Here is a 25,266-nt window from a genome sequence, read left to right on the forward strand (position 1 = left end):
TTAGAAGGCAGCACCAAGTTTCTTTAATTTAATCGGCAATAAACAGTTCTCATTTGGATGAGCCTCTTCTGTTGCTCCAGGCAAGGGGACACGCATGGGACGGCTCTACTCCATCACTGGGAAGGGGCTCAGAAATGCCACTAAGTGGCCACGACAGAAGCCTGAGACCCTAGAGGGGGGAGATGAGCAGATATTTATGGCATGGACTCCAGTTCCTTCCAAACTCAACACACACCGCCGAGGTATTAAGACGGACAGCCCTGGGCTCCAAGGCCAGCTCTGAACCATACCAGCAACTTCCCTCGTTTGGCTCGTTTTCCCATTAGTAACATGGGGATAATAACACCAACTCTACAGAATTGTGTAAGGATTAATTAAGATAGCACAGAAAAGTGCCCGTCACATAATAGTCACCTAATAATCAGTGAGTGCAGACATAATAGCTAATATTTATGAACCATTTAATGTACTCTGGGCACGGCAATAAGTGTTTTATGGGCCTTATCCTTTTTGTTCCTCTCAACCACCTTAAGAACTAAGTATTATTATACTCATTTTACTGACAAGGAGATGGAAGTATAGACAGCTTACCTGACTTATTCAGGGTCCCACAGATGGAAGGTGATAGATGGAGGATGCAAATTCCAGTTTGTATAAGCCCACTACCTTTTAGCTAAATATATCAGGAGTAACCCCATGGACACCGTGAGATTTGTAGATAGAGTTTCACAGACAAAGCTGTCATATGATTATTACTAATAAAAGAGAACATTTTTTTACATGTATGAGTGAAGTGACATTAATTTGAATTATAAAAGCCAGTGGGGTTTTTCAGAATTTATTTTTCTAGAACCTATTAGTTCCAATTTTAGTAAGCTCTATCTAAGTATCGAATAATCAATAGTATTCTCTGCAATCAATCCAGAGAAAGGCAGAGGTGGCTTGGAGAGAAGGTCATAATTTATGGGAGAAATGCCAGGACATAGTTTGGGGCTGTAATCCCTATTTGGATTATGACATAACCATTGACTGTCATCCAAAAACAGTTATTGTTTGCATGCAGCACTGGAATTCCATCTCCAACTAAACTTTGAGCGGTTTCTGTCAGCCCGTTTCTAGAGAAATTATACTTAATTATGAGAGACACACGGTGGGTGTTTTGGTGTGTATTTTTTAAGGAAAAACTGTTTCAGCTAATTGAATGCGGCCTGTGAGTATTGCAAACCGAGAGAGAGACATCATATTGAATAGAAGAGGGAGAACTTCCTGTGAAAAATGTGAAGTTTAATGAGATGAAAATGGAATAAATGTGATGAAAAGTAGCCCTAGCTAAGGGATTAGAGAAAGAGAGAGCGTTTCCCCTGTCTGGGTGTTTGAGGGTGTTGAGTATTATCATTAATTGCGTTCCTGTAATGTACTAGCTACTGGGGCCTAATGTCCACGTTAAGGACTCTCTCAAGCTAGAGCAATTGAAAGATAATAAGAAGAAAATGAGTAATGAATCCTTTTTATTGTAGCTGTAAATGGCCTCCATTCAAACAGTCTGTGTTTAGACTGCTAATAAAAATGAGTGATGGAGACAGACGTTTAACATGGGAATTGGTTCAAGCGAGGAACATATTTTCTATTAAAAAAAAAGAACTCTCACAAATAATTTAGGTTATGAAGAAATTCCTCACTTGGAAACTTTCTGCAGCTACTGTACAGTTTTTACAAGCCTTGGCAAGGTGTGTGTGGATTTTTTTTTTTCTTTTTGTGGCTTGAAACATTGGCAAGGACTGTAGCAGTAGCTGAGGAACACAGGACTTTATTTGTAAATTTGTCAGTAATAGACCTTTGTCTCCCCGTTGGGCAAACACACAATCGTACGGAAGAATGACGTTCATAAAACACGTGGCTCTTGTTACAAGACACTGCTAACGTGGTCATCTGTTATCCAAATATTCAAACGGTAGCCTTAGCTAGACCCTGAAATCGTTAATCCAAAAATTTATCTCCTCTACCTTCTTGTCTGTGCTCCCCGTAAATGAAAATAAATCTGATTTACTATTTTCTTACCCCTCACAGTGTAAGACTCTAAACGTTGGAATAGCTCATTTTTTGAGAACTTCTGTGCCTGGGACCCTGAACACAAGCCTTACGGCAACCCAGGAAAGCAGGGACTTTTATCCTCATTTTAGGGATCAGAAAATTAAGCCTCAGTGGGGCGGGCCCCGTGGCCTAGTTATTACATTTGGCGTACTCCACCTCGGCGGCCCAGGTTCGAAGGTTCAGATCCTGGGCGCAGAACTACACCACTCGTCAGCCATGTTGTGGTGGCATCCCACATACAAAATAGAGGAAGATTGGCACAGATGTTAGCTCAGGGTGAATCTTCCTCTGCAAAAAAAAAGCAAAAAGAAAAAAGAAAATTAAGCCTCAGAGAAACCTAATGACTTGTCTGCTAATAAGTAACAGAGCCTGGAATCCAAAGGTGAGTTGGACGGACTTTGGAGGCCAGAGTTCTTTCCACTGCCTTGCACTGCCTCTCTGAGTGACGTGCTGCCCAAGTTAGGATGATGGGTGGCAGTCACCTAACTAGAAACAATGACCATGACAATAAAGCATCACCCCGAGGTGCACGAGCTATGTAGCTGTCTGTGCAACTGGCCAGGAGTGGAGATGGCTGCGCTTACACTCATCCACACAACCCTTGGTCTTTTTTTTCAGTTGTGCAGACCTTTGCTCTCTCCTCTAAAGCAAATTCTCTGGCTTGCTTTTGCAGTGGAAAAGCACCCTCAGCAATTACAGGAGAAATTGTGATGAGGAGGATAGGAAAGAATTAGTAAGATGGGACAAAGATAACATTAGAACAAAGACTGGGAAAAGGGAACTGAAGGGTCCCTTCCTCCGTGGCCCCTTACTGCGCAGTCATCCATCAGGGGTTTACCGGTGTAATTTAGAAAGCTTTCAGGCCATAGCTGAACTTCCACATTGCTCTTTGTCACAGGAGAGTGTAAGGGATGGCACGGAAGAAAAATGCTTCTCTTGCCATTCTCTTGTGGCTCCCACCTTATTGAGACCATGTACACAAGCTCCTTGACTCACTCATGCATCTTGGAATATGTAGCCACCTGTAGGAGATAGACGGGATTGTTGTAGAATATTCTATTCAAGGTTTGCATTATTTGGGGACTGAAGAAGCAGATAGTAGTGAGTTAAAATTAATAGTGAAAAAAATGGATTCCTCTTCAAAGCAAAAATCAAAACAAAACAAAAAGATCCTCACTGTTTCAGGCGTGCGAGCACCTGAGTGTATCGGAACCCAGAGGATCCAAAAGTCACTCAAACATCTACAGACAGAGCGTGGCTTTCTGGCACTCTCCCTGTAACATGCAAAATATTAATATGCCATAAACTGAATGAAAAATAACCGCATCTGGGCACCATCAAATAGTCCACTCTACTCAAACAGTAAGCCTGGAGATTTATCGAGAAGGATTATAGTGGGAGTTTAAGAAGTGGCAGCATAAAACTCCAACGCTTGATCTGGCCTCCGGCTGGCTAGCTAACAGTCAAAAGGAGGGCCTAGGGACACCTCCTTCCAACGTCCACTGCGCTAAACATAGCCATTGCCACATGTCTGGGGACTGCCCCACCGTCTAGCTGGTTGATTCAATACTTTGCTTCCGGTGGATTTTGTGATCGTGTTACCCATCCAATTTTGCTCACCAGTCTCCACGCCCAGGCAGTAGTGGGAGCTCCATTTATTCAGATTCTCTGAAAGAAGCATGTTTGATTTGGCACACGTGTTTTTGGCTTCCCTATCGGATGGTCTTCCCAATGAAGCTTTCCTTAAGTAGTTAATCAGTTTGCATCTCTGAGCCTGGACTTAGGAGGTGACCAAGGAGAGGGTGTGTGGGGGGAGTGAGAGGAACAGCTGAGGGTATCTAGTGATGGGGAGCCCAGTGTGAGATTCAAAAGTGGTTGTGGAAAATTCCACAAGTCAAAACGGTGAGCATCAGACTGGAGAGGAGTTTAGGGCCGTGACACACAAGCGGAGGAAATATGTGGGGTCAACTGTGCTCTTACAGCAAAGCTTAAGTCATGCCGTGCAGACAGCGACTCAGCGGTGAGGCCATCCCCACGCTATGCGCGTTCCACCGACCCACATTCATCATTTATTTTCCCTCCATAGCCCAAGGGAGAATTCAGAATTAAAATACCTTGCTCAACAGACAAGCCAAATGACTTCTAAGTCAGATGAATGGAAGGCCCAGGAGAACGCAGGGGGCTGGTCAAACCATTTGCAAGTAGACTCAGTCTTCGGTGGGCTTTCCAGCCTGCAGCTGGCTGTACTTCCCAGGGGTAGAAGGAAGAGGCAGGGAATTGGAGACCACAATTCGGGGACCTCTCCATCCCAGAAAAAGGGTAACTTTTTTCAACATTTTTAAAGTGATTATGCAGTTATGTAACCCAGAATGTAAAATTGTTTTCATTCCTATCCTTACTTTAAATGTTTATACTCATAAGTTGCATGAATCTCTCTTTTTACTCCCCTGAACTCTTATTTTTGTTGCATTCCCTTGTTCCATTCCTCAATAAAAACACTTCATAACAGTGGAGTGGGTGACAGAGATACTCATGTTATCATAATATCCAGTCCTTAGTTGTGACTTGATGTCACTTTTTATGTGGCAGGAGCAAGTGGCAGAAGCCCTGATTTAGACCTAGATTCTAAAGTAATGGTCTCCAAATTTTTTTATTGTATCATACCTATAAAAAATAAATAAATAAAAAATAATTGAGCCTAAACTCTTTATTAAATGCATAATTATTAATTTATAGAAGATGACCATGCACTAAGATATTATAACTGCTAATATAACACTAATAATATATTACCATTTACTAATATATTAGATACAGGAGAAAACACCAAAAAGGAGGGGAGATGAATTTAAAGGATGAGAGAAAAATAAACTTAATTAGAAGTTCTCAATTTTCTTCCCCCACACCACTAGATTGTCTCTAACGCCTCATTTTTGGAAACCATTGATCTAGTGAAGAGGAAAAATAAATACATTTGTGATGAAAGAAGTGGCTTTTCTCAAATGTATTTACTGCAAATAAAGAACCCAAGGAAACAGAACTGCTCCCTAAGAAGCCAGATGCAACATTTCTATCCTAAAATGTATGTAACCCAGCAGTGTTGATACAAGGTCACGTTCTCTGGCAGAGAAAACCGCCTCGGTCTACACAGGTTTTGTCCTCGGTGGCTTCTCTCTCTGGTGGGGTTGGGGGCACAGGCTCGGCCCCGCAGTAACTCTGGTTGCCCTGCACCAGCCGTTTCTAAGGAGATTCTGCCCTCGCTTAAAAGCAGAGCCGGTCCCTCCCTTTCCCCCATTTGTCTCTGCCTAATTGAGCTCCCCTGGCTCTGTTCCAGCACTGTGCTGTTTCACCTACTGATAAATAGTCTTTTGCTTCCAGTTGTAGAGCTAAACAACCCCCGGAATGGGCCACTGTTCATCTTAACTACGTCCCCAGTGCAGAGAACAGTGCATTAGGCAATCGATGTGGTTTCGCAGCAAAGTGGCAGAGTTCAGCAGTTATTTGCTGGAACATCAGAAACCCGGATATGGAATGGCTTTCCCCCAGAGTCACCGGGGAACCTTGTTTGAAGGTTTAAGTAAAAGACTTGGATTTTGTTCTAGCTTCTTGCTGAAGCTGGGGAGTTCTAAATGATGACCGGAATGAACTCAGGTAAATAATCCTTCACCTAGATGAATGAGATAGAATTTAACGCAAAGTAGGTATCTATATCCATCTATCCACAGATAATATAGGAAACCAGAAACATGTGTTTCACACATGAGCTTTTATACCCCCAGAAATCAAAGTAACTAAGGTTTAGAGAACCAAGATTTCCACGGATAAAAGCGAGCCTCAGATGTGTAGAAGCAAAATCTGCAAATTGGGTTGGGCCCTCCCAACCCAGTGAATTCTGGTGAATTAACACCAGAATTGTTACACAAAAATAGAAATTTTGGAAAGTATAAATGTGGAATGTGCTTCTTACATTTTTTGTTTTGGGTTGTCCTTTTTTAAAAAAAATTTACATAATTTTAGAGAGATAAACAGCCTCAGCCATCAGCCACCATGTCACAAGATAGGAACAGAAACTCACTTCGGGTTGTGTGCCGGTTGGCAAGAAAGCAGACAATGGAACCCAGACTCTTGATTAGCAGACCAGTCAGGGTTCCTTGATTTCAGGATGTGGTTACAGTTCACACAAGACAAGAGATCCCTTTTTCTTCTGGAATGACAGCTCAGCCCCACCCAAAAGCACAAGTCCATTGACATTTTTTCAAAGCCTTTATGACTAGTAGCTCTGACTTCAGGTCAGCAAAATAGATCATTATCTGGACAACTGAAGAAGGCGGTTTGCTAAATTTATCAGCACTTTGAGGTTACCAGTAGATTCTGCAAACTTGCATATCTCACACAGACCGTCAATAAATTCATACTTTCTTTTGCTCGTTCATTCACACGATGCTTCTCCTATGTCAAAGGCTCTGGAATGGACTCTGAGAATATTCAAAAGGGAATATAGCACAGTCTGTGATACAACACCAGTAGAAGGCAGTTCATAATAAACATTGCTAAATGCCCTATTTCATAGCATAGTGATAACTTTCTTTTATGAAAATAACATGGTCCTTGATTTTTAAAAAGTCAAATAATATTATGATTTAAAAGGAAAAACTAACTCACTTCCATCCCAGACTCCTAGTCCCACTCCTCGACAATTCCCTGTGTACCTTCCAGACATTGTCCTGTAGATACACATCCAGAGATCCCTTTTCTTTTTACAAATGGGGACATATAAATCGTATTATTCTATATCCTGTTTTTTACACTTGGCAATATACCTTGGCAATCTTTCTATATCAGCACACACGGCTCTTATGAGTTCCTTCTAGCTACGGAGTATTCCATTGAGATGATATACTATAAATTTTTAACCAGCTCCCATTATGGATATTACTTATTTTCAGTTTTTGCTCTTGTGAACAATGCAGCAATGGTTACACTTCTGCATACATCCTTATGTGCATTTTCAGCATATTTGTAGAATAAATTCCTAGAACTGAAATTGCTGGGGCAACGGGTATATTAATTTTCTAATTTTGTTAGAGATTGCCAAATAACACTCTAAGGTAACACGAAACAAACACATCTAAAGATGCTGTGCTAATTTACAGCGCCCTCCACAGTGTGTGAGTGTTGGTTTCCTGGACCCTTGCTGGCACCTAACTTTGTCAAGGTGCTAGGCAAAATAATGTCCAGTCCACTTCGTAGTTCTTAATTTTCAGTGTGAGCATCTTTTCATGTTGATGCTCTACTCATGACGATTTTGTGTGTGTGTGTGTGTGTGAGGAAGATCAGCCCTGAGCTAACATCTGCCAATCCTCCTCTTTTTCCTGAGGAAGACTAGCCCTGGGCTAACATCTGTGCCCACCTTCCTCCACTTTATATGGGACGCCGCCACAGCGTGGCTCGACAAGTGGTGCGTCGGTGCGCGCCCGGGATCCGAACCTTCGAACCCCAGGCCGCCGAAGCAGAGCGCTCGAACCCGACCGCTATGCCACCAGGCTTGCCCCTACTTATGATGATTTTTGCATGAACTACCTGCCTCTTCCGTTTTCCTTTAAAATTATTTATTTATTAAAAAGTCTCTTAATGTGTTTTTTTGAAGTAATCTTTGTCTTGTGTGTTGCAGATATTTCTTTCACAATTTGTCGTCTGTCTTTGGTATATTTTACTTTACTGAAGTTGAAGAGCTATATAGATCTATATCTACGTCTATGTATATGTAGATCTATGTATCTCACACATGTGAGATAGAGACAGAAAGAGAGAGATTAAATCACACAATGATTTCTGAGGTTCTGAGGTTTGGGTCTTGCTTTGAAAGGACTTTCTCTATACCAAATTGTAAAATGAGTTACCCGGTATTTTTTTCTAGTGATTTTATGGTTATATTTTAAAAAATTCAAATGTTTGATTCGGTTCCACTTCAGGTTAGAATGCAGGATATGAAAGACCTTTGTTTGCATGGTAGCACCAAGAAAAACCCAGACATATAAAAATCATACTTTCCCAAGGGGCCAACAAAGATCAAGGAAAAGGAAAGCTTAAGGACTGAATTTCAGAGAAATGAGCCCTTCCCTGGCAAAAGGAGAGTCAGGCCAGCCTACTCCCAGGGAAGAATTTCCGGTCTAGATATGGCAGGGCTGTCCCAGAGAGACTTTGCAGGAAGCAGAAGAAATCAGCTGAGCTTCAGATGGTGGTGGAGATAGAGAGGTGAACCAGAATATGGAAGTGTCCCAATCGCAAAAATAAATGGTCCCAGCAACTCTCACATTCCCACTCCCACTCTCAAACTTTGACAAAAAAGAATCAGTGAAGAAAGAGCTAAAAGGCAGAGCAAAATCACAAAGACCTCTGCATCCCACAGAGCTTGGATTCCAGGGTTCTGCTGAGTTGAATGCGAAGTAAATGAAAAATATTTAAAATGGAAGCCCGTCAGCTCAAACATTGATAATCTCAAAAAGATAGCAGTAGTGTGGGAGTTTGAGGGTTGGTCTAAACATAGCTAATTTCAATCTAATCAAAACTTCAGCCCAGATCCCAGTCTGTCTGGCTCTTGAAGGAATCTGAATCATCAGACCTTCACCCTGTCAGACAGAGAGAACGGGCCTGCATTCTCTGATGGATAAAGTCAAAACATTATTATGCTTAGCCTTCATTGTCTTTGTATACACATATCTTAGACAGAATAAAAATTTATGAGGCATGCAAACAAATAGGAGACACTGACCAGTAATCAAGGGAAGACACAGTCAATAGATGCAGACCTGCAGTTAACCTCAGTTATTGGAATTAGCAAGAATTTTGAAACAATTATTGTAAACATTTTTAAGAATTTACAGAGAAAGGTGAATGTAAGAGATAAGAGATAGGGGTATTTCAGGAGAGAAAAACGAACTCTGAAAAAGGACAAAATGGAAATTCTAGGACTATAAAATGCAATGCCTCGGGCTGGCCCAGTGGTGCAATGGTTAGGTTCATGCACTCTGCTTTGGTGGCCAAGGGTTTGCAGGTTCAAATCCTGGGCACGGACTGACCTGACGCTCCACTCATCAAGCCATGCTGTGACAGCATCCCACATGCAAAATAGGGGAAGATGGGCACAGATGTTAGCTCAGAGCCAATCTTCCTCATCAAAAATAAATAAATAAATAAAATAAAATAAAATGCCTGCAATAAAAAATTCACTAGATGATATCAACAGCAGTTCGAATCCTCAAAAGAGAATGTTAGTGAACTTGAACACAGGTTATAGAAATTATCCAACTGAGTCAGAGATTGAAAAGAGATTTTTAAAAATGGAGTGTCAACAATGAGAATGATACCTGGCTTCTCATCAGAAACAATGTAAGCCAGAAGACAATAAAATGATAACCTTAAAGTGCTGACAGAAAAAACGCTGTCAACCTAGAATTCTGTCTATAGTGGAACTAACTTTCAGAGGTAGCAGATGGACAAATCATATATGAAAGAAACAAAGTCACAAGTGTGGTAATCACAAGGAAGGAGTGACAGATGTCCAATTCTGAGACAAGAAGATGCTTGGTCCCCAGAGTTCTCATTGGATCATTAATGTTGGTGCTGTGTCCTGACTGATAAGAAGCCATTGTTCTTTCTTCTCTTGAGTAGTGGCTGTCCAGTCACTGACATATTTTCCTGATTCCTCTGTTTTCTTTCTTTCTCTTAATGACAAGTCATTATCTGAAGTAAGAGAAAGTCTGTATTCCTTGCAATTTGAAAGAGTCAGATTAATATCATTCCTTGAGACAAGATGGTTTCTTATCTAAATTTTTGGTACATTTCACAAACATTTTATATTAAAGCACAGAGAAAAAGCCAGCATGGCAGAGGAAAAGAGCACAAGACAGCTTCCCAGGGTCCCAGACTCTCTCTAGGCAACCATTTCCTTACTGCACATGAGGACTAAATATCTTTCAATTAAAGTTATGTAAATTTTCACAAACACTCTTCAGAGAGAATACAAAGAAAGAATGAAATAGTACCACTGGTTTATAAAAAATCAAAGAGAACAGATTGCTGGCTTTGATGAGGAAATCCAAATTTTTAATGAAGAATGTTGACAAGTGCCTGGGGGAAAGTCTTCATATAGCTATCAGGAGAGGAACAGTAAAGAACTTTTCACTGGTTTGCGCGTTCTAAGCAGAAAAGAGTTTATAAGAGTCTTTTATAAATTACCATAATTATAATAAACTCTCCCCTGGTAGTTATCATTTAGCAGTGTGTTTTATCTATAGCTTGTATTCCACAAATAGCAGTTTAGCTATTACTGAGAATACTTATAGTAGGAAATATTACCCATCAGTCCCTCTACCTTAGTGGGATGTCACCAGTTTTTTGCGCAATTTTTTGGTGAAGAAAATTGGCCCTGAGCTAACATCCATTGCCAATCTTTCCTCTTTTTGCTTGAGGAAGATGGTCCCTGAGCTAACATCTGTGCCAATCTTCCTCTATTTTGTATATGGGATGCTGCCACAGCATGACATGATGAGCAGTGTGGAGGTCCACGCCCGGGATCTGAACTCGTGAACCCCAGGTCACCAAATTGGAGTGCACAAACTTAACCACTACACCACCAGGCCAGCCCCTTGTCACTAGTTATTTTTAGGGCAGTGGTTTTTTCAAATGTTGTTTGGACTCCACCCTCTGCCAAGAGCTGGTCCCAAAATGGATGTCCTTCCTTTGGCTCTTAAACCTTCATTATACATACACTTGGAAGGGCTTCTTAGCAGTAACTTAATAAAGGAGTTGCAGGATTAATAAAATTTGGTGTTCACGAACTACCTTTGGCAGTTTCTAGAGTTTACCAAAGATTCTAGTTCAGAATTCTTCTAAAAAGCCTGACTGCTCTTTTAGCACTTGTTAATGTCGAGAAGCTTCCCGAAGGGTGTTGTTGTCAATGCATGATCACTCTAGGTGTGTCATTCTATTAGGAAGAGTTCGGCAACAAATAACAGAAACCTGACTCAGCTTAAACAATGAGGACCTCTATTATTCCACATAACAAGAAGTCCAAGGTTGTGACAGCCCCGCTTCTTAGAGTGTCTCTCGCTTTTGCCTGTCTCTGTATCAATTTTGTCCTCATGCTAGCATCTCTCAAGGTTGCCAGGCACATAAAGCACTACCAAGCATTACTTTCTGGCACAGCAGTGTCCAGAAAAGCTTTTGTCACCTGCCCGTGCCTAACCCAATCACCAGCAAGGAGAATTGGACTTAGACAAACTAGAATCTACTACGTGGAGCTAGACATGGGCCAGTCTCTCCTAACATGCTTGGCTGTGTAGAGAGTATATTCCTGAACAATTTCTGGGCTCTGTTAGGAAAGAGGAAGGATGAATGGATGTTAGGTGACTTCAGGGATTCTGCCCAAGTTATATTTTTCAGTTGCTGGTGTTATTGCTTTCTAACCACAAATTATAGTCTCTTTAGTTTCATTCTCTTTTTTGGTGAGGAAGATTGGCCCTGAGCTAACATTCATGCCAATATTCCTCTGTTTTGTAGGTGGGATGCTGCCACAGCATGGCTTGATGAGCAGTGTGAAGGTCTGTGCCCAGGATCTGAACCCGCAAACCCCAGGCTGCTGAAGTGGAGCACGTGAACTTAACCACCACGCCACCAGGCCAGCCCCATAGTTTCATTATTCTTAATTTAGTTTGTTGTGGACTATTTTGCTAAGCCTACAATGTGTAGTGGTGCATCATCTTCATCAATATTTTGGACTGTAATTTTCCCAAAACTGAATTTAATGAAGTGAACTTTGGGAACCAGGAATAAATTACCCACATCTCACTGCCAAAGCAGATAAATCCATAATCCTCACCATCATCACTGGTACCCCCAACTTGCTTCTCCAGGGACCATTGTTGTTACCAGAGTTTTTCCTATAAAAAGAGGAAAAAGAAAAAGTGAGCAATGTGTGCTTATGGGGTGTGTTATTCTGACTAAGTGGGCTCTGCTCAGAAAGGTTTGAGAATTTCTGCTTTGGGTGGGAATTCCCCATTAACTTCTCTGTTCTTCTTTGCCATGAGGAAGAAAGCAGATGATAAACGCTGAAGTATCTTATGTGCTAACCTCAGTCTTAGAGCAGTGGAGATCCAGCTTCTCCTCATGCGTCTCTTCTATCTGGAGTTGGCAGAAATGAGTTCCCTTTATTCAGGTGACGTGCTTATTTTATAAAGCAAAAAGACCAAAGCTCTGGAACTAAAAATACAACTATTCTGGCTGGAGTAATTCCAAGTTAATTACTGCTATCATTAGGCATTAAAGTAAAATATTTGCACTTAAACTGTATATGCAACGAAGTTCAGGCCCTTATCACACCTCACTTAGACTATTCCAACTGCTGCTTCTTGAATCTCTCTGACTCCTCCAACTTAGCTTGCACACGATTCCAGAGGGATCTTTCAAAAACACAAATCTGATCATGTCCTTTCCCTGTCCCAAATCCTTAAATTGATTTCTACAGGTGTCTTAACCTGTTTGGGCTGCTGTAACAGAATACCATAGATTGGGTGGCCTATAAAAATAGACATTTATTTCTCACAGTTCCAGAGGCTGGATGTCCAAGATCAAGGTGTAGGCAGATTTGGTGTCTGGTGTGGGCTCTCTTCCTGATTCATAGATGGCCATCTTCTCACTGTGTCCTCACATGGTGGAAGGGGCAAGGGGGCTCTCTGGGGTCTCTTTTATGAGGACACTAATCTATTCATGGGAGCTCCACTCTCATGACCTCGTCACCTCCCAAAGACCCCACCTCCTAATACCACAACCTCGGGGGTTAGGATTTCAACATATGAATTTGAGGGGACACACAATCATTCAGTCCATAACAAAAGATAGAAGGGCACACATGCCCCTTCATGCTCTGGCCTCTGCCTTTCTCTCCAAGTGCATCTCTTGCCCCGGTCCCCAGCAAAATTCCACTGGGCACTGCAGTCCTGCACCATTCTTGTGGTATCTGGAACATACTGTGTTCTCCCTGGCTTCCAGCCTTTGCACATGTTGCTCCCTCCACCTGGAATGTTCTTTCTTCCTTATCTTCTGCTACATTCCCATTTACCCTTCAAAATCCATTCCAAACACCACATTCTCTTTAAAAATTTGCCTTTCCTCTACTAGAGAAATTTAGCTGCCTATCTTTGATGCAGTATTAGTTGTGTTAAAGATACATGCACCCCTGTGTTCATTGCAGCGTTATTCACAGTAGCCAAGACTTGGAAGCAACCTAAGTGCCCATCGAGGAACGAATGGATAAAGAAGGTGTGGTATATGTACACAATGGAATACTACTCAGCCATAAGAAATGATGAAATCCAACCATTTGTGACAACATGGACGGACATTGAGGGTGTTATGCAAAGTGAAATAAGTCAGAGGGAGAAGGTCAAATACCGTATGATCTCACTCATTAAGTAGTAGATAATAACAACAACAAACAACCACATAGAGACAGAGATTGGATTGGTGGTTACCAGAGGGGAAGGGGGTGGGGTAGGAGGACAAAAGAGATAATTAGGCACATGTGTGTGGTGATGGGTTGTAATTAGTATTTGGATGGTGAACATGAGAACATGATGTAATCCATGCAGAAATAGAAGTATAATGATGTACTCCTGAAATTTATACAATGTTATGAACCAATGTTACAGCAATAAGCAAAAAATAAAAGAGAAAAAAAAATAGGCTTAACACTGTGGTCTTCAGAGCCAAATTACCCAGGTTCAAACTCAAGTTTCACCTTTTACTGGCTGTGTGGCCTTGTCAAGAACTATACAGGATTTGAGATTTGATCCTACTTGCAAGCTATTAAGCTTGCCTGTTAGTGCTTCATAGATGCTGGCAGAAGATGTGAGACTCCTGGGTCAGAGACAAAGGACTAGGCCCCCCAAGTCCCATGGCGGTAATGCACAGGGCCCATTATGGATGTCTGCACACACAGTGGGTTGCATTACAAGACAGGAACACTGAACTTGGGGGAATCACCACTTTTATAATAAGTGGAATAAAAATTCTTTTTGTCCAGGGGCTGATGTTACCTCCTCCCTCAGGGCAGCTTGCTGCAAACACAGCCCTGGGAAGTAGCCCAGGTAAAGAGGAGTCAGGGCCATGAGTTCTTGGCACACCCGGTAAGATCATGCAGGAACGCTCAGGGTGCTGGTGGATTGCCTCTCCCCAGAGCCTTGGACATGATATTTAACGTCTTAGTACCTTACTTTCCTTGTCTCTTAAGTTGGCAGGATAATAGTACCTGCAGCATAGGGACGTTGTAAAGGTTAAAAGAACTAGTACCTGTTCAGCTCTTAGACCAGCTCCCAGCCCAGAATGGTGATCAATAAGTGCTAGTTATATTATTATTAATAACTGTCCAATCTACCCCCTTCCTGCTATCCACATATTTTATTTGTAGCTTTTATTATGTCTCATGGTACCTTTATGTTTACATATTTTTCTTGTCTACTGGCCCACGAGCTCCTTGAAGCACATTCATCTTTGGATCCCATATGCCAGTCCAGGGTGGGCAATGACTAGATTTGTTGAATGAAGGAATAAATGAATAGTCTTCCTGTGTATCAAACAGTGTGATCTCAGCAGAGTCCTCTCTATACTTTTGATCAAATTTCAAGACTTTAAACTTTGGAATCCTTTGGGGAAAAGAAAAGTCATTATCTTTTATGTAGTGCTCTTTTCTAACAGAATGACATGGAAGGGTAATTGTGCCACCCATACAAGAAGGTTAAGTAGTTCCTGCAAAAGATGGGAAATAGTCTACTCTCGTCTGCTTCCATTTCCAGAAAATGGGAATGATGATAGTGTCGTTCGGGAGTTAAATGGGTTAATGTATGTGACACGCTTAGGACAGCGCTTAGTACAAACCAAATGGGTGTTAGCTCTTTATTCCTCACTAGATCCCATATCTTGTAGTACTCATTGAAAACATCATGGCTAAAGGTCTTTCAGTCACTTGGGATGCTAAAGAGAAAAGACAAGTTTAGTTTCCATTGTTGCTTTGATTCAGAAAACAGTATATCTGGGACAAGAGTCAGATGGGTCATTGTTCCATCAGCTGCTTCTCAGAAAATAGTCCAGGTCAGCTCACGGAAGCTGTTCTTGTGGCACTGGCTGGGCCCAATGGGCTTCCTCTGTCCAGACGGAAGCAGCCAAAAGAGATGAACTGGGCACCTATCATAGATTCCGGTTTGTGACCGCCGCTCGGTAAATCTCTGAAGAATGAGTAAATAGAGGGATGCATGAATAAACTAATGAAGATTAAAAAAGATACTGAAACTGTTTAATATGATCGCTATTTCACAGACCTGATAGGAAAATCATCGCCGAGTATTTTTTTCTGAAATAAACTGGGCTCTAGATAGATGACTAACTGTTGCTATTATAAAGTGAAAATCTTTCAGCTGAGTTTCCTAAAATTACAGTCCTTCACCCAACTGCTTTGACTGTGCAAACCTTGCTGAAAAAAGACTTCCTTGTCATTTGGCACCATGGACTGTTTTGTTAGCTAGAAAATGTAGCCTTTTAGTAGGTATGTGGTTTACTGGTCTCTTGTGGATAATAAATAGCCAAAGCCCCTCTCGCCCTAGAAACATTAGCACTGAGAAATGTGTACAGCCCTGCGGGTGAGACCAGATTGACTACAGGTCTGCACTCTCCTTGGGTTTCACAACAGGACCTGTGTTGTTTCTTCCACCACAGTCTACCTAGAATGGGGATTGAACCCACAGCTGCTGCCAGTACTGGCTCACCTCTGATGGCACACACCTGTCCGGCTGGCCAGCGATCTGCAGGATGAATGCCCTTCTTATCTGAGGGGAGAGCAAGGTAATAAAAAGATGTGATGGACAGAAAGGGTAGTTCAACAAGCATAGAGCATTCAAGAGTGGATGTTCTGGTCCTGGTTCTAACCCCACCTGGCCCTGTTATGTATTGTATTCATCAGGGTTCTCCAGGGAGACAGAACCAATGGGAGATATATACATATATAAGAAGAGATTTATTATGAGGAATTGGCTCACATGATTATAGAGGCTAAGAAGTGTCATCATCTGCCATCTGCCATCTGCAAGCCGGAGGCCCAGGAAGGCTGGTGATATAATTCCAGCCTGAGTCCAAAGGCCTGAGCACTGGGAGCACCGATGGTGTAAGTCCCAGTCCAAAGGCAGAAGACCGGTGTCCCAGTTCAGCAAGTATGCAGGAAGCACAAGGGGTGAATTTCCTTCTTCCACCATCTTATTTTATTCAAGTCCTCATGGATTGGATGAGGCCCACCTGCGTTGGGGAGGGTGCTCTTCTTTACTGAGCCCACCCATTCAAATGCTAATCTTATCTGGAAACACCCTCATAGACACACCTGGAAATAGTGTTTAATCTGGGCACCCCTTGGCCAGTCAAGTTGACACACAAAATTCACCATCATAGATACATATAGTTTTTTACATGTATGTATATTATATATGTGTATCTCTACATATATGTGCATATTATACATATAAAAATATATATTCTTTAAAATATATATAACCAACTACTTAGCTTAAACATTATAGAATATTATAACTATAAGATACTTTATTATTTTTCAGATCAAGAGGCTAGTGTGTCCAAAATCACCAACCTAGTCAAAGCAGGCCGGGAATTAGCTCTGGGATGTTCTGACTCCCGGTCTGAAGCACTTGCCACACTGGACCAGAGTTTCTCATCTGTGGCCCTCAGCATTAACTATTTCATAGGATCATTTGCATCTGAAATAGCTTATATCAAGAACTCAAGCTCATTTTTGGGAAAAAAGTCAAGTATCTGATAAACACCAGATCTTTAGAGAATGCTCATGAGTGCAGACAAGGAAATGAGAAGCACAGCAGTGTATTGTAAGATGCTCACCCATCCCTTCTCCTCTTCTTGGGCAGGTGGGAAAATCACATTTCAAACTGCCTATGCAGTTAAGTGTGGACCACATGATTGAGTTTGGGGAAACGGAATATGTGCAGCAGTGACATCCTTCACTACCAGGCTAGGCCATACAACATCCGGTGCCATCTTCCACAACCTCTCCCTCCCCTGCCAGTGTGGCTGGGAACAGAGGGTTCTGAGATGGGAGAACTGCCCAATGGATGGAGACAATGTTTGAGGAAGCTGCCTAATCTGTACGAGAGTGTATATGAGCAAAAGGAAAATCATACTGTGTTAAACCACTGCAGTTTAGAGCTGTTTGTTACAGAAGGGTATCACACTTTGCAGTGCCCACCCAAGTCCCTTGAGTCTGCCCTAGACGTCCCCTTCAGCTTCAGTCTGGGGCATCCTATTCAGGGACCCAGGTCTCTCTCTGCCTTAGAGCTTTCTCTGGTCATAGCAGATTGCGTGTCCTGCCTATGAGACAGGGAAGAAATGCTAGGGAGTTAATGCCTTGAAGAGCAGCCCTCAACAGTAAGGGATGGAAATTGGTGGCTAGATAGCTCCGCTTTCCTGCCTCTCGGGGAGACAGTTGTAAGGTCCGCCTGTGCATCCTCTCAGAGGCCCCAGGCAGGATTGAGCCCTGGGCCCCGATAGTGATAAGCCTTTCACTACTGCAGACTTTATTGGTCTTCCTTCCTTCTCATCCTCCTTCCGCTCTCCCTCACTGTGCCTCTGGGATCACTTCCCAGATAAACGATTTACACCCAAATCCTTGTCTCAGAGCCCTGATTTTGAGTAAGGCCAAACTAATACGTGACAACTAGCATTAATTCCCCTAGTATGAGAAGAATATAGTTGAGTGAATAAAGCATGTGGTTGAATATTTTCAGGATTGTGAGTTCTCATGCTGACTATGCTTCTAGTTCATGAACCAGTAAATGAGCAGAGTCTTATTTATGTAATACTTGAGGGAAATGGCAGTGAAAAATTAACAATCCTGAAATTATTTGCAAATGTTATCTTTTAAGTAATTAGCAACAATACCTAGTATTTAAAGAGTGTTTTCTGGTTACCAAAGCAAAAAACGTTCGGTATATAAAACGTGGAAAACACAGAAAAGCCTAAAGAAGCAAATAAAATGCCTCCATTATCCCATCGTTGCTTTGAAAATTTGGGTGTACAGCCTTCTGGTACTTTTTTATATGCATATATATTTTGACAAAATGGGATCACATTGTGTAAATAGTATTGTAACTTGATTTTCTCTTTTACCAAAGCCCAGACATATAGCCTTCAATGGTACCCCAGGCATATTTTAGAAAGTGGATTAACTCCATCAGTCTGTGAATTCTAACCGATATACTATGTCAGTGTTGTATTTTATTCTGTCACAGGCCCACTTAATATACTAAAATAAAAATATTCAGAAATCAAGAAGAATTCATACTTAGTACCCTCTACCCGATCAGAGATTTTTTTTCCATTTTGTTATCCCTGGAGTCTAGAACAATGCTTGGCATAATAAGCTTTCAATAAAAATAAATATCTATTAAATAAAGAAATGAACAAACAAAGCATCTGACAGCATCTTCCTGATTGGGTTAGACCCAGTGTGTAGTCAGTAGGAAGCAACAATCTGCGTTTAATACTGGGGTGACTGCTTATCACATTTGATCTACTTTCTTCCTTTATTCACATTAGACTCTCCTTGTATCAACATCTTGCTTTTCCATAACAACCTAATGCCCCAGAACAGGGGTGAGGTTTCCCACGGGCAAGACACAACTCATTTCTGTTGCAAGAACTTTCCCTTTCCTACAATATCATGTCCTCGTAAATCATCTCATGATGGTACATTTGTCAAGAAAACAACTGAGAGCATTTTGCAATGTTGGAACCTAGATTTTATTTCTGTTGCCAATTTGCACTCTTTAATAAGGTGGCCGCCTGGCTGCCATCCAACAGAGGCCATGGACCTATTGTCAGAGCTTATGGCCAGAAGTGTTACTGACGTTTAATATCCTGAAATCATCAGAGGCTCTGAAAACAGAGCCTTGGGCAGGCTGAGTTCTCGCCCCCTAGTCCAGACGAGATCTTCATGATTTATACTAACATTCCTGCCTCTTGAGGGCTTCTAGAGCTTAGAGAGGTGCTGAAGTAGCCTTAGAGACTTGTCAACATGACCAGTTCCACGCCATTGTCACCAATCCTGTTATTGGTGATTTCACTTGTCACCTGGTTGACTAACATTGAAAGTATTACTCAGGAAGGTACTTTAGCAGTATTGGTAACTCGCACCCCAGGTGCAGTGTTCCACAGCAGTGGTGCATATCAAACCCTTAACACCCCTCCAGACTGAGGGAGATGCAGGCCCAGAGGCTTGCTCAACCCCCACTCCAGCCTTCCTGTGCTACAATGTACTCTCATTTTTAGGTAGTAACTGCCATTTCCTTCCCTGAAAATTCAGCTTCATGGCATACATTTAACGGCAGTAATCCATAGGAAATAGCAGAGGGGAATCATCTAGAAGGAAAATACACCAGTGACTTATCAACAACATCATCCCCTTTACATCCATCTTTGTATTTCTAAATAGCTATCACAGGGCCTGGAACATAGTGGACATTCATTCAAAGTGAATTAAATTGAACAAAAGAGAATAAGCCATCGGTTGATGGATCTCCATGGTTCACTTTTTATTGTTTTAGAATGAAAGTAGCCACTACTACAACCCTGAAGAAATAAAAGGAAACAGTAATTACTCTTCTATCTAACCTGGTCAGAAAATGAGATGTGCTTAGGAATTAAAAGCATGGGCTAATCGATAGAGTCAGGTAGAGTATTCTATGTGGATTACTCACCGGCAATAATTAGAACACCGACACTCCTTGGTTTGAGTGAACACACAGCCAACATCGTAGGTTCAGGAGGCAGTAGAAGGAGGATGAACAGAGAAAGTTCAGTGAGTTGAGATTCAACCAACCATTGACCCCTCCTGTGCTCATGGAGGAATGAGTTTCCTCATTCATAAAGTAAAATAGCTAGATTAGACAGACAATTGCTGAAGAATTGTCAAGTTCTGAAACTTTTTGAGGAGCCTAAACACCTAAATGTATTTGACATAGACATTTAAAGGTTAGGAAAGATAGGGGACAAGTCAATCTTTAATACTGCCTTTCATCAAATATCCTTACATTTACATCACAATTTGGGGTAAACAGTTGACGTAGATGAAATGCCAGAAAATAACAAACGATTTCCAGTATAACAAAAAATGGAATAACATTTTAAAATTATTTATGGTTTGCTCCTCTACCAAGAGTAATGGAGGAAAGTTCCAGTGAATATCTCCTTGAGAGAGTTTTAGGTGAAAGTGACTGTGGGGGGGAGCATGTAACACCTCGTATGTGAACGCAGAGCCACATGGAACTCCCCTGAACTCTGCCAGATGTCTGGCTAGTTCTCTAAGCTGAGTCAGTAGAATCACAGTGGAGTTTTTATCTTTATGAAAACAAGGCTAGGACTTTGAAAGAGATAATCAACCTCTTTGCCTAAAACTTACTCAGGAGAAAGAACGAACTATCTTAAAAGTCTACTCTAGGTTTTGCACAGATCCTGGTACAAAGAATCTGTGTCCTACAACCAAGGAAAAGAGTTCACAGCTCAGAGTGTGACATCGACAAGTAAACAACCAAAAAGCACCATGTGGGGGTAAGCGGAGAAGGCAAGTACAGGGTGTTCTGGTAGCTTATGGGTTTGGGGGATTCACAGAAATTATTCCGAGGAAAGTGATCACCACCCTGAGAAGGACAAGTAGAGTGTGGGGTGGGGGAAGGGTTGGCCATTCCGACTAGTTTCCAGGTAAAGAGCACTATATACGCAGAAGCCCAGAGGGGAGACAGGGTGTCCCCCCAACTCATGTGCAGTTTTGGGCAAATTTTACCACACCCCTGAGCCTCGATTTTCTCATCTGTAAAATGAGTTGGATGAATATGATGATCGCTTTTAGTTACGAATGTATGAGAAATTCTAACACATATTCCTCATGTCCCTCCTTTTAATAACTAATTCATTAGAATGGTTTGGCTCTCTGCTCTCTCTCATTCAATATACGATCATTTGCAGTGTTTACTTTAAAAATTAAAATTAGAACTGATATAAGGGCAGACTTAGTAGGAGGGATGGGGAATTAAGCGCCCATGTAAAACAATAAACAGTTCTGAACTTATGTATCAGAGTATAGAACGTGTTGTTTATATAAGGAAATTACATTCTAAAAACCTTGTTTAACTTTACACGACCAGGGCATCCTGCCAAATAATCAGCCAAGGGGTTGGTAAAGTGACTCTGGGAAAAAAGCATTATACACATTCCAAGTACATTCTGACACAAATTAGAAAATTTTACACAGTGGATTATCTGTTGGGGCGGATTGCTTTGTGCTTCAACATTTTGGAAGATACAGCCTTGACTTCAAAAAATCTCCTTGAAAATGTATCAAAGAGGCAGTAAGAAGAGGTGGAAACTGCTAAAGTTGAGACTTGTTATGGGGCTCGAGGGTGGGCCTGAGGCAGATTTGCCCCATTTCTTCCAATTATTCCTTGGCATCTCATTTCCACTTTTATGTCTCCTCTTTCCAGCCTCAGCGACAGCCTTTTCAGACGACTCAGAAGTAGAGGGGACTAGAGGAAACAAGGGAGAAATGCAGAAATTAAGAATGGAGAGGGTGGATGGAGACATGGACGTATGGAAAGGAGTATTGAGTAGAAAGGGAAAAATTAGGAGAAAATTAGGACTGTCACTGGAATACCAAAATACTGAAAACAAGACTACAAATAATGTGCATTTTGTGGTTTTATTAATAGGTGTTTTTGCTTAAAAATAGAGCAAAGGTGTGGATGTCAGTGTCAGGGATGGAGTCAAGGCAAGAACATGGTGGGCGAACTTCTTTCTCCTTGGATCTCGCCCTCTGAGTTTGAAGGAATCTATATTTTGGAGCACTGAGTTGTACCAGATGGCATTTTTTTATTTTTTATTTTTTTTAGTGAGGAAGATTGGCCCTGAGCTAACATCTGTTGCCAATCTTCCTCTTTTTGCTTCAGGAAGATTGTCACTGAGCTGATATCTGTGCCAATCTTTCTCTATTTTGTATGTGGGATGCCACCACAGCATGGCTTGATGAGCAGTGTGTAGGTCCACGCCTGGGATCCGAACCTGCAAACCCTGGGCTGCCAAAGCAGAGCACGTGAACTTAACCATTATACCATCTGGCTGGACACCCAGATGGCATTTTTATTTTTGGACCTCAAAGTGCCTTTACAGGAAGGGCATGTGTTGATCTCTAGGGTACAAGTACTAAAAACATTAAGGGTCCTCTCAGTGGGGCCCCTTGAGAAGGGGTACAATTCTTCACTCTTTACCACGTATAGACATACATTTCTATTTCCCCTGAGCTCTCTGGTGAGGAGAAGGGATTCGCTAAACCTAGAACATCTATTCATTGTACACACTTCATATCCCTGCTTCCTCAAACAACATTCTGAAGTCTTTATCAGAACCCTCCTCCTTTTTAATGGGAGTTAAACATTATTTCTTTCCCTCACTTAACCTTGACCTGCTGCAAACTTGTTGAGCAAAAGTGTTAAGTTTCAGTGAGTGAACAAAAAAACACTGGAAACTCCTGAATATGCACCCAAGTGCACTGTATGACTTCCTGATCTTTATTTTGAAGGAGTTTCCTTGCCCGAAGCTCTTTCTCAAGTACCTAAGGAAGTAGGAAATACTATGGACTTATAGCACATTAGTCCCTGTGGGTCAAAATCTTATCCTTGATCCCCTGCAAAGAAATGTCATACTTATGAATCATTCTTATCATTATTCCATGTGGCAAAAAGTGTTCCAGAACAAGCTTTGTGCAATCAAATAGCCTTTCGTCTGTGATCTTTTATCACATCAATATATTTCGTTTTAGACTTTCATCATCCAAGTCATTTTCACCATTTACCTCATCTATGACTCTTATTTTCTTATCTAATATTAGTATAGATATTTTTAGCAAAATAATTCAGACATTCAAAAAGGTATAGACAGTAATATAATAAAAACCTGTTAATTCACCACTGGATTCAAGGGCGAAAACGTTTCACAAATACAGCCAAAGCCTCCTGTATATTCCCTACAGATCCTTCTCCCAAATGCCACTCTTCTTGGTGTGATTGTTACCTCACAAAGGGCATGATCTGCTCACCGAGAGACAAAAGCCAATCGTCAAGAGGCAAGATGGTGGAAAAGAAAGAGCAGTTTATTACAGCTTGCTAGCAAGGGGGAAGATGGCTGACTAACGTCTCAAAGAACCATCTTACCGAACAAAGACTAAAGGCCAGTTATATAGGGAGCTGGTCTCTAGGCAGGGGAGGCATCTGGACCCAGGGTGGGGGCATCCATCTAATTACTGGGTGGAGGCATCTGGACCCAGGGTGGGGGCATCCATCTAATTACTGGGTGGAGGCATCTGGTCTCAGGGTGGGGGCAGCCATCTAATTACTGGGTGGAGGCATCTGGTCTCAGGGTGGGGGCACCCATCTGGTCTTAGTTCCTGATAGTCTTTTGCTTTACTTGATATGCATCAGAGACCGGGGCAATGCCTTATACCCTGATATTTCAGTTGTCATTGATGATGGCTATCAGCATAGACTCTTGTTCAGGGGTCATCACATTCCTAAGGAACTCAAAAGAACAAAGTTATCAATTTATAGCGGCTGGGAGGGGCCATAAAATCCACAGAGCATGTCTGGGCTAGTGAATCAGAGGTCATTCAAAGTTACAATAGGGTTTCTTTTCTACAATATGGCTTCCCTTATGTCAACCTTGTGTTGAGCCAGTATCATGACGTTTATCATTCTCTTGTACATTTTTGTGTTTTTACATATATAGATATAGATTTACAGATAGATATTTGTTAGGATAAAGATTAAACTGCTATAGCAACAAAATGCAGCAGCTTAAATAAAATAGAAAGTCATTTCCACTCCATAGGTTTTTTAGATGCCTTCCATTCTTTGCCTTGGTACCCACTATTGCGTTACCCTTGTCTGCATAGTTAAAGATGGATAGGCTTCCAGGAAGGATGAAAAAGGCAGGGTCCAGGTAGGGCACACAGCTTGCCAGAAGTTGTACATATCACTCTACTTGTATCCATTAGTCTAATCTTGGTCACGTGGACACTCACAGATGCAAGAGAGAGCAGGAAGAAGAAGAGAAAGGACCTGGGAGCAGGGTAGACAGCTCATAGTTTGTCAGAATAGACAATATTACAGTGCATGTTCTAAAACTTGACGTAAATTGTATCACACTCTAGGTAGGTATAGCAGGCCAAGTAATGGTCACCCAGAGATATCAGGTCCTCATCCCTGGAACCTGTGAATGTTACCTTACAAGGAAAAAAGGTCTTTGCAGATATGATTAAGTTAAGGATCTTGAGTTGGGGAGATTATCCTGGATTATCTGGTGGGCCCAATGTAATCACAGGGCTTCTTATAAGGATGAGGCAGAAGGAGATTTGACACACAAAGAGGAGGAGGCCATGGGACAACAGAGGCAGACTGGAAGAGTGGAGTGATGTGGCCACAAGCCAAGGAATGCCGGTAGCCACCAGAAGCTGGCAGAGACAAGGAACAGATTCTTCCCCCAGAGCCCCCAGAGGGAGTGAGGCCCTGCTGACCACCTTGAGTCCCCAACAATGCTGGAGCCCCGCTCACCATGCATTCCTCGTTGCTTTGGTCAATGGAGTGCCTTCCCTGCGCTCCTGAGATACATGGTCGGCTGGTAATTTTTTCAGTTTTATTGAGTAGAACGTTATGGCATGCCCACTTCTGAGACTTTTGATGCCTTCCAGCATCAAAAGTTGGCCATAGCAGTTTGCAGTCTCTCTTGCATTAGATGTAGGCCATCACTTGTTCCCAGTGTCCAAAACCACACCAGCAATGTATTAAGACTTTCTTCCAGAGACTTTGCCAGGGTGCTAAACACTGTGTCATAGCAGGGTTCCCATATTGACAAACTCTTGCTTATCCAGCTTTATATTTCACTCTCCACTGCCCCCCTTCATCCTGTACCTTCAGTGTCCACTCCCGGGCCAGCCCTCCCAGCTCTGCTGACCCAGGTTCATCTCCCTCTGCAGCTCCTTTGACGGCCAGTCCTGTTCCTGCCCTA

The 25,266-nt window shown here is 41.9% G+C and overlaps 1 long non-coding RNA gene across 1 annotated transcript; it reads right to left on the minus strand.

Moving 5' to 3' along the window:
* Positions 1 to 21,287: 21,287 nt before the first annotated feature.
* LOC131398940 (uncharacterized) lies at positions 21,288 to 23,400 on the minus strand. Its single transcript, XR_009217029.1, has 2 exons — positions 23,173 to 23,400; positions 21,288 to 21,737 (listed from the first exon to the last, which is right to left on the minus strand). It is a non-coding gene; the product is annotated as an uncharacterized LOC131398940 (long non-coding RNA).
* Positions 23,401 to 25,266: the final 1,866 nt, after the last annotated feature.

Source organism: Diceros bicornis, chromosome 36 (assembly GCF_020826845.1).
Source record: "Diceros bicornis minor isolate mBicDic1 chromosome 36, mDicBic1.mat.cur, whole genome shotgun sequence".
Lineage (NCBI taxonomy): Eukaryota > Metazoa > Chordata > Mammalia > Perissodactyla > Rhinocerotidae > Diceros > Diceros bicornis.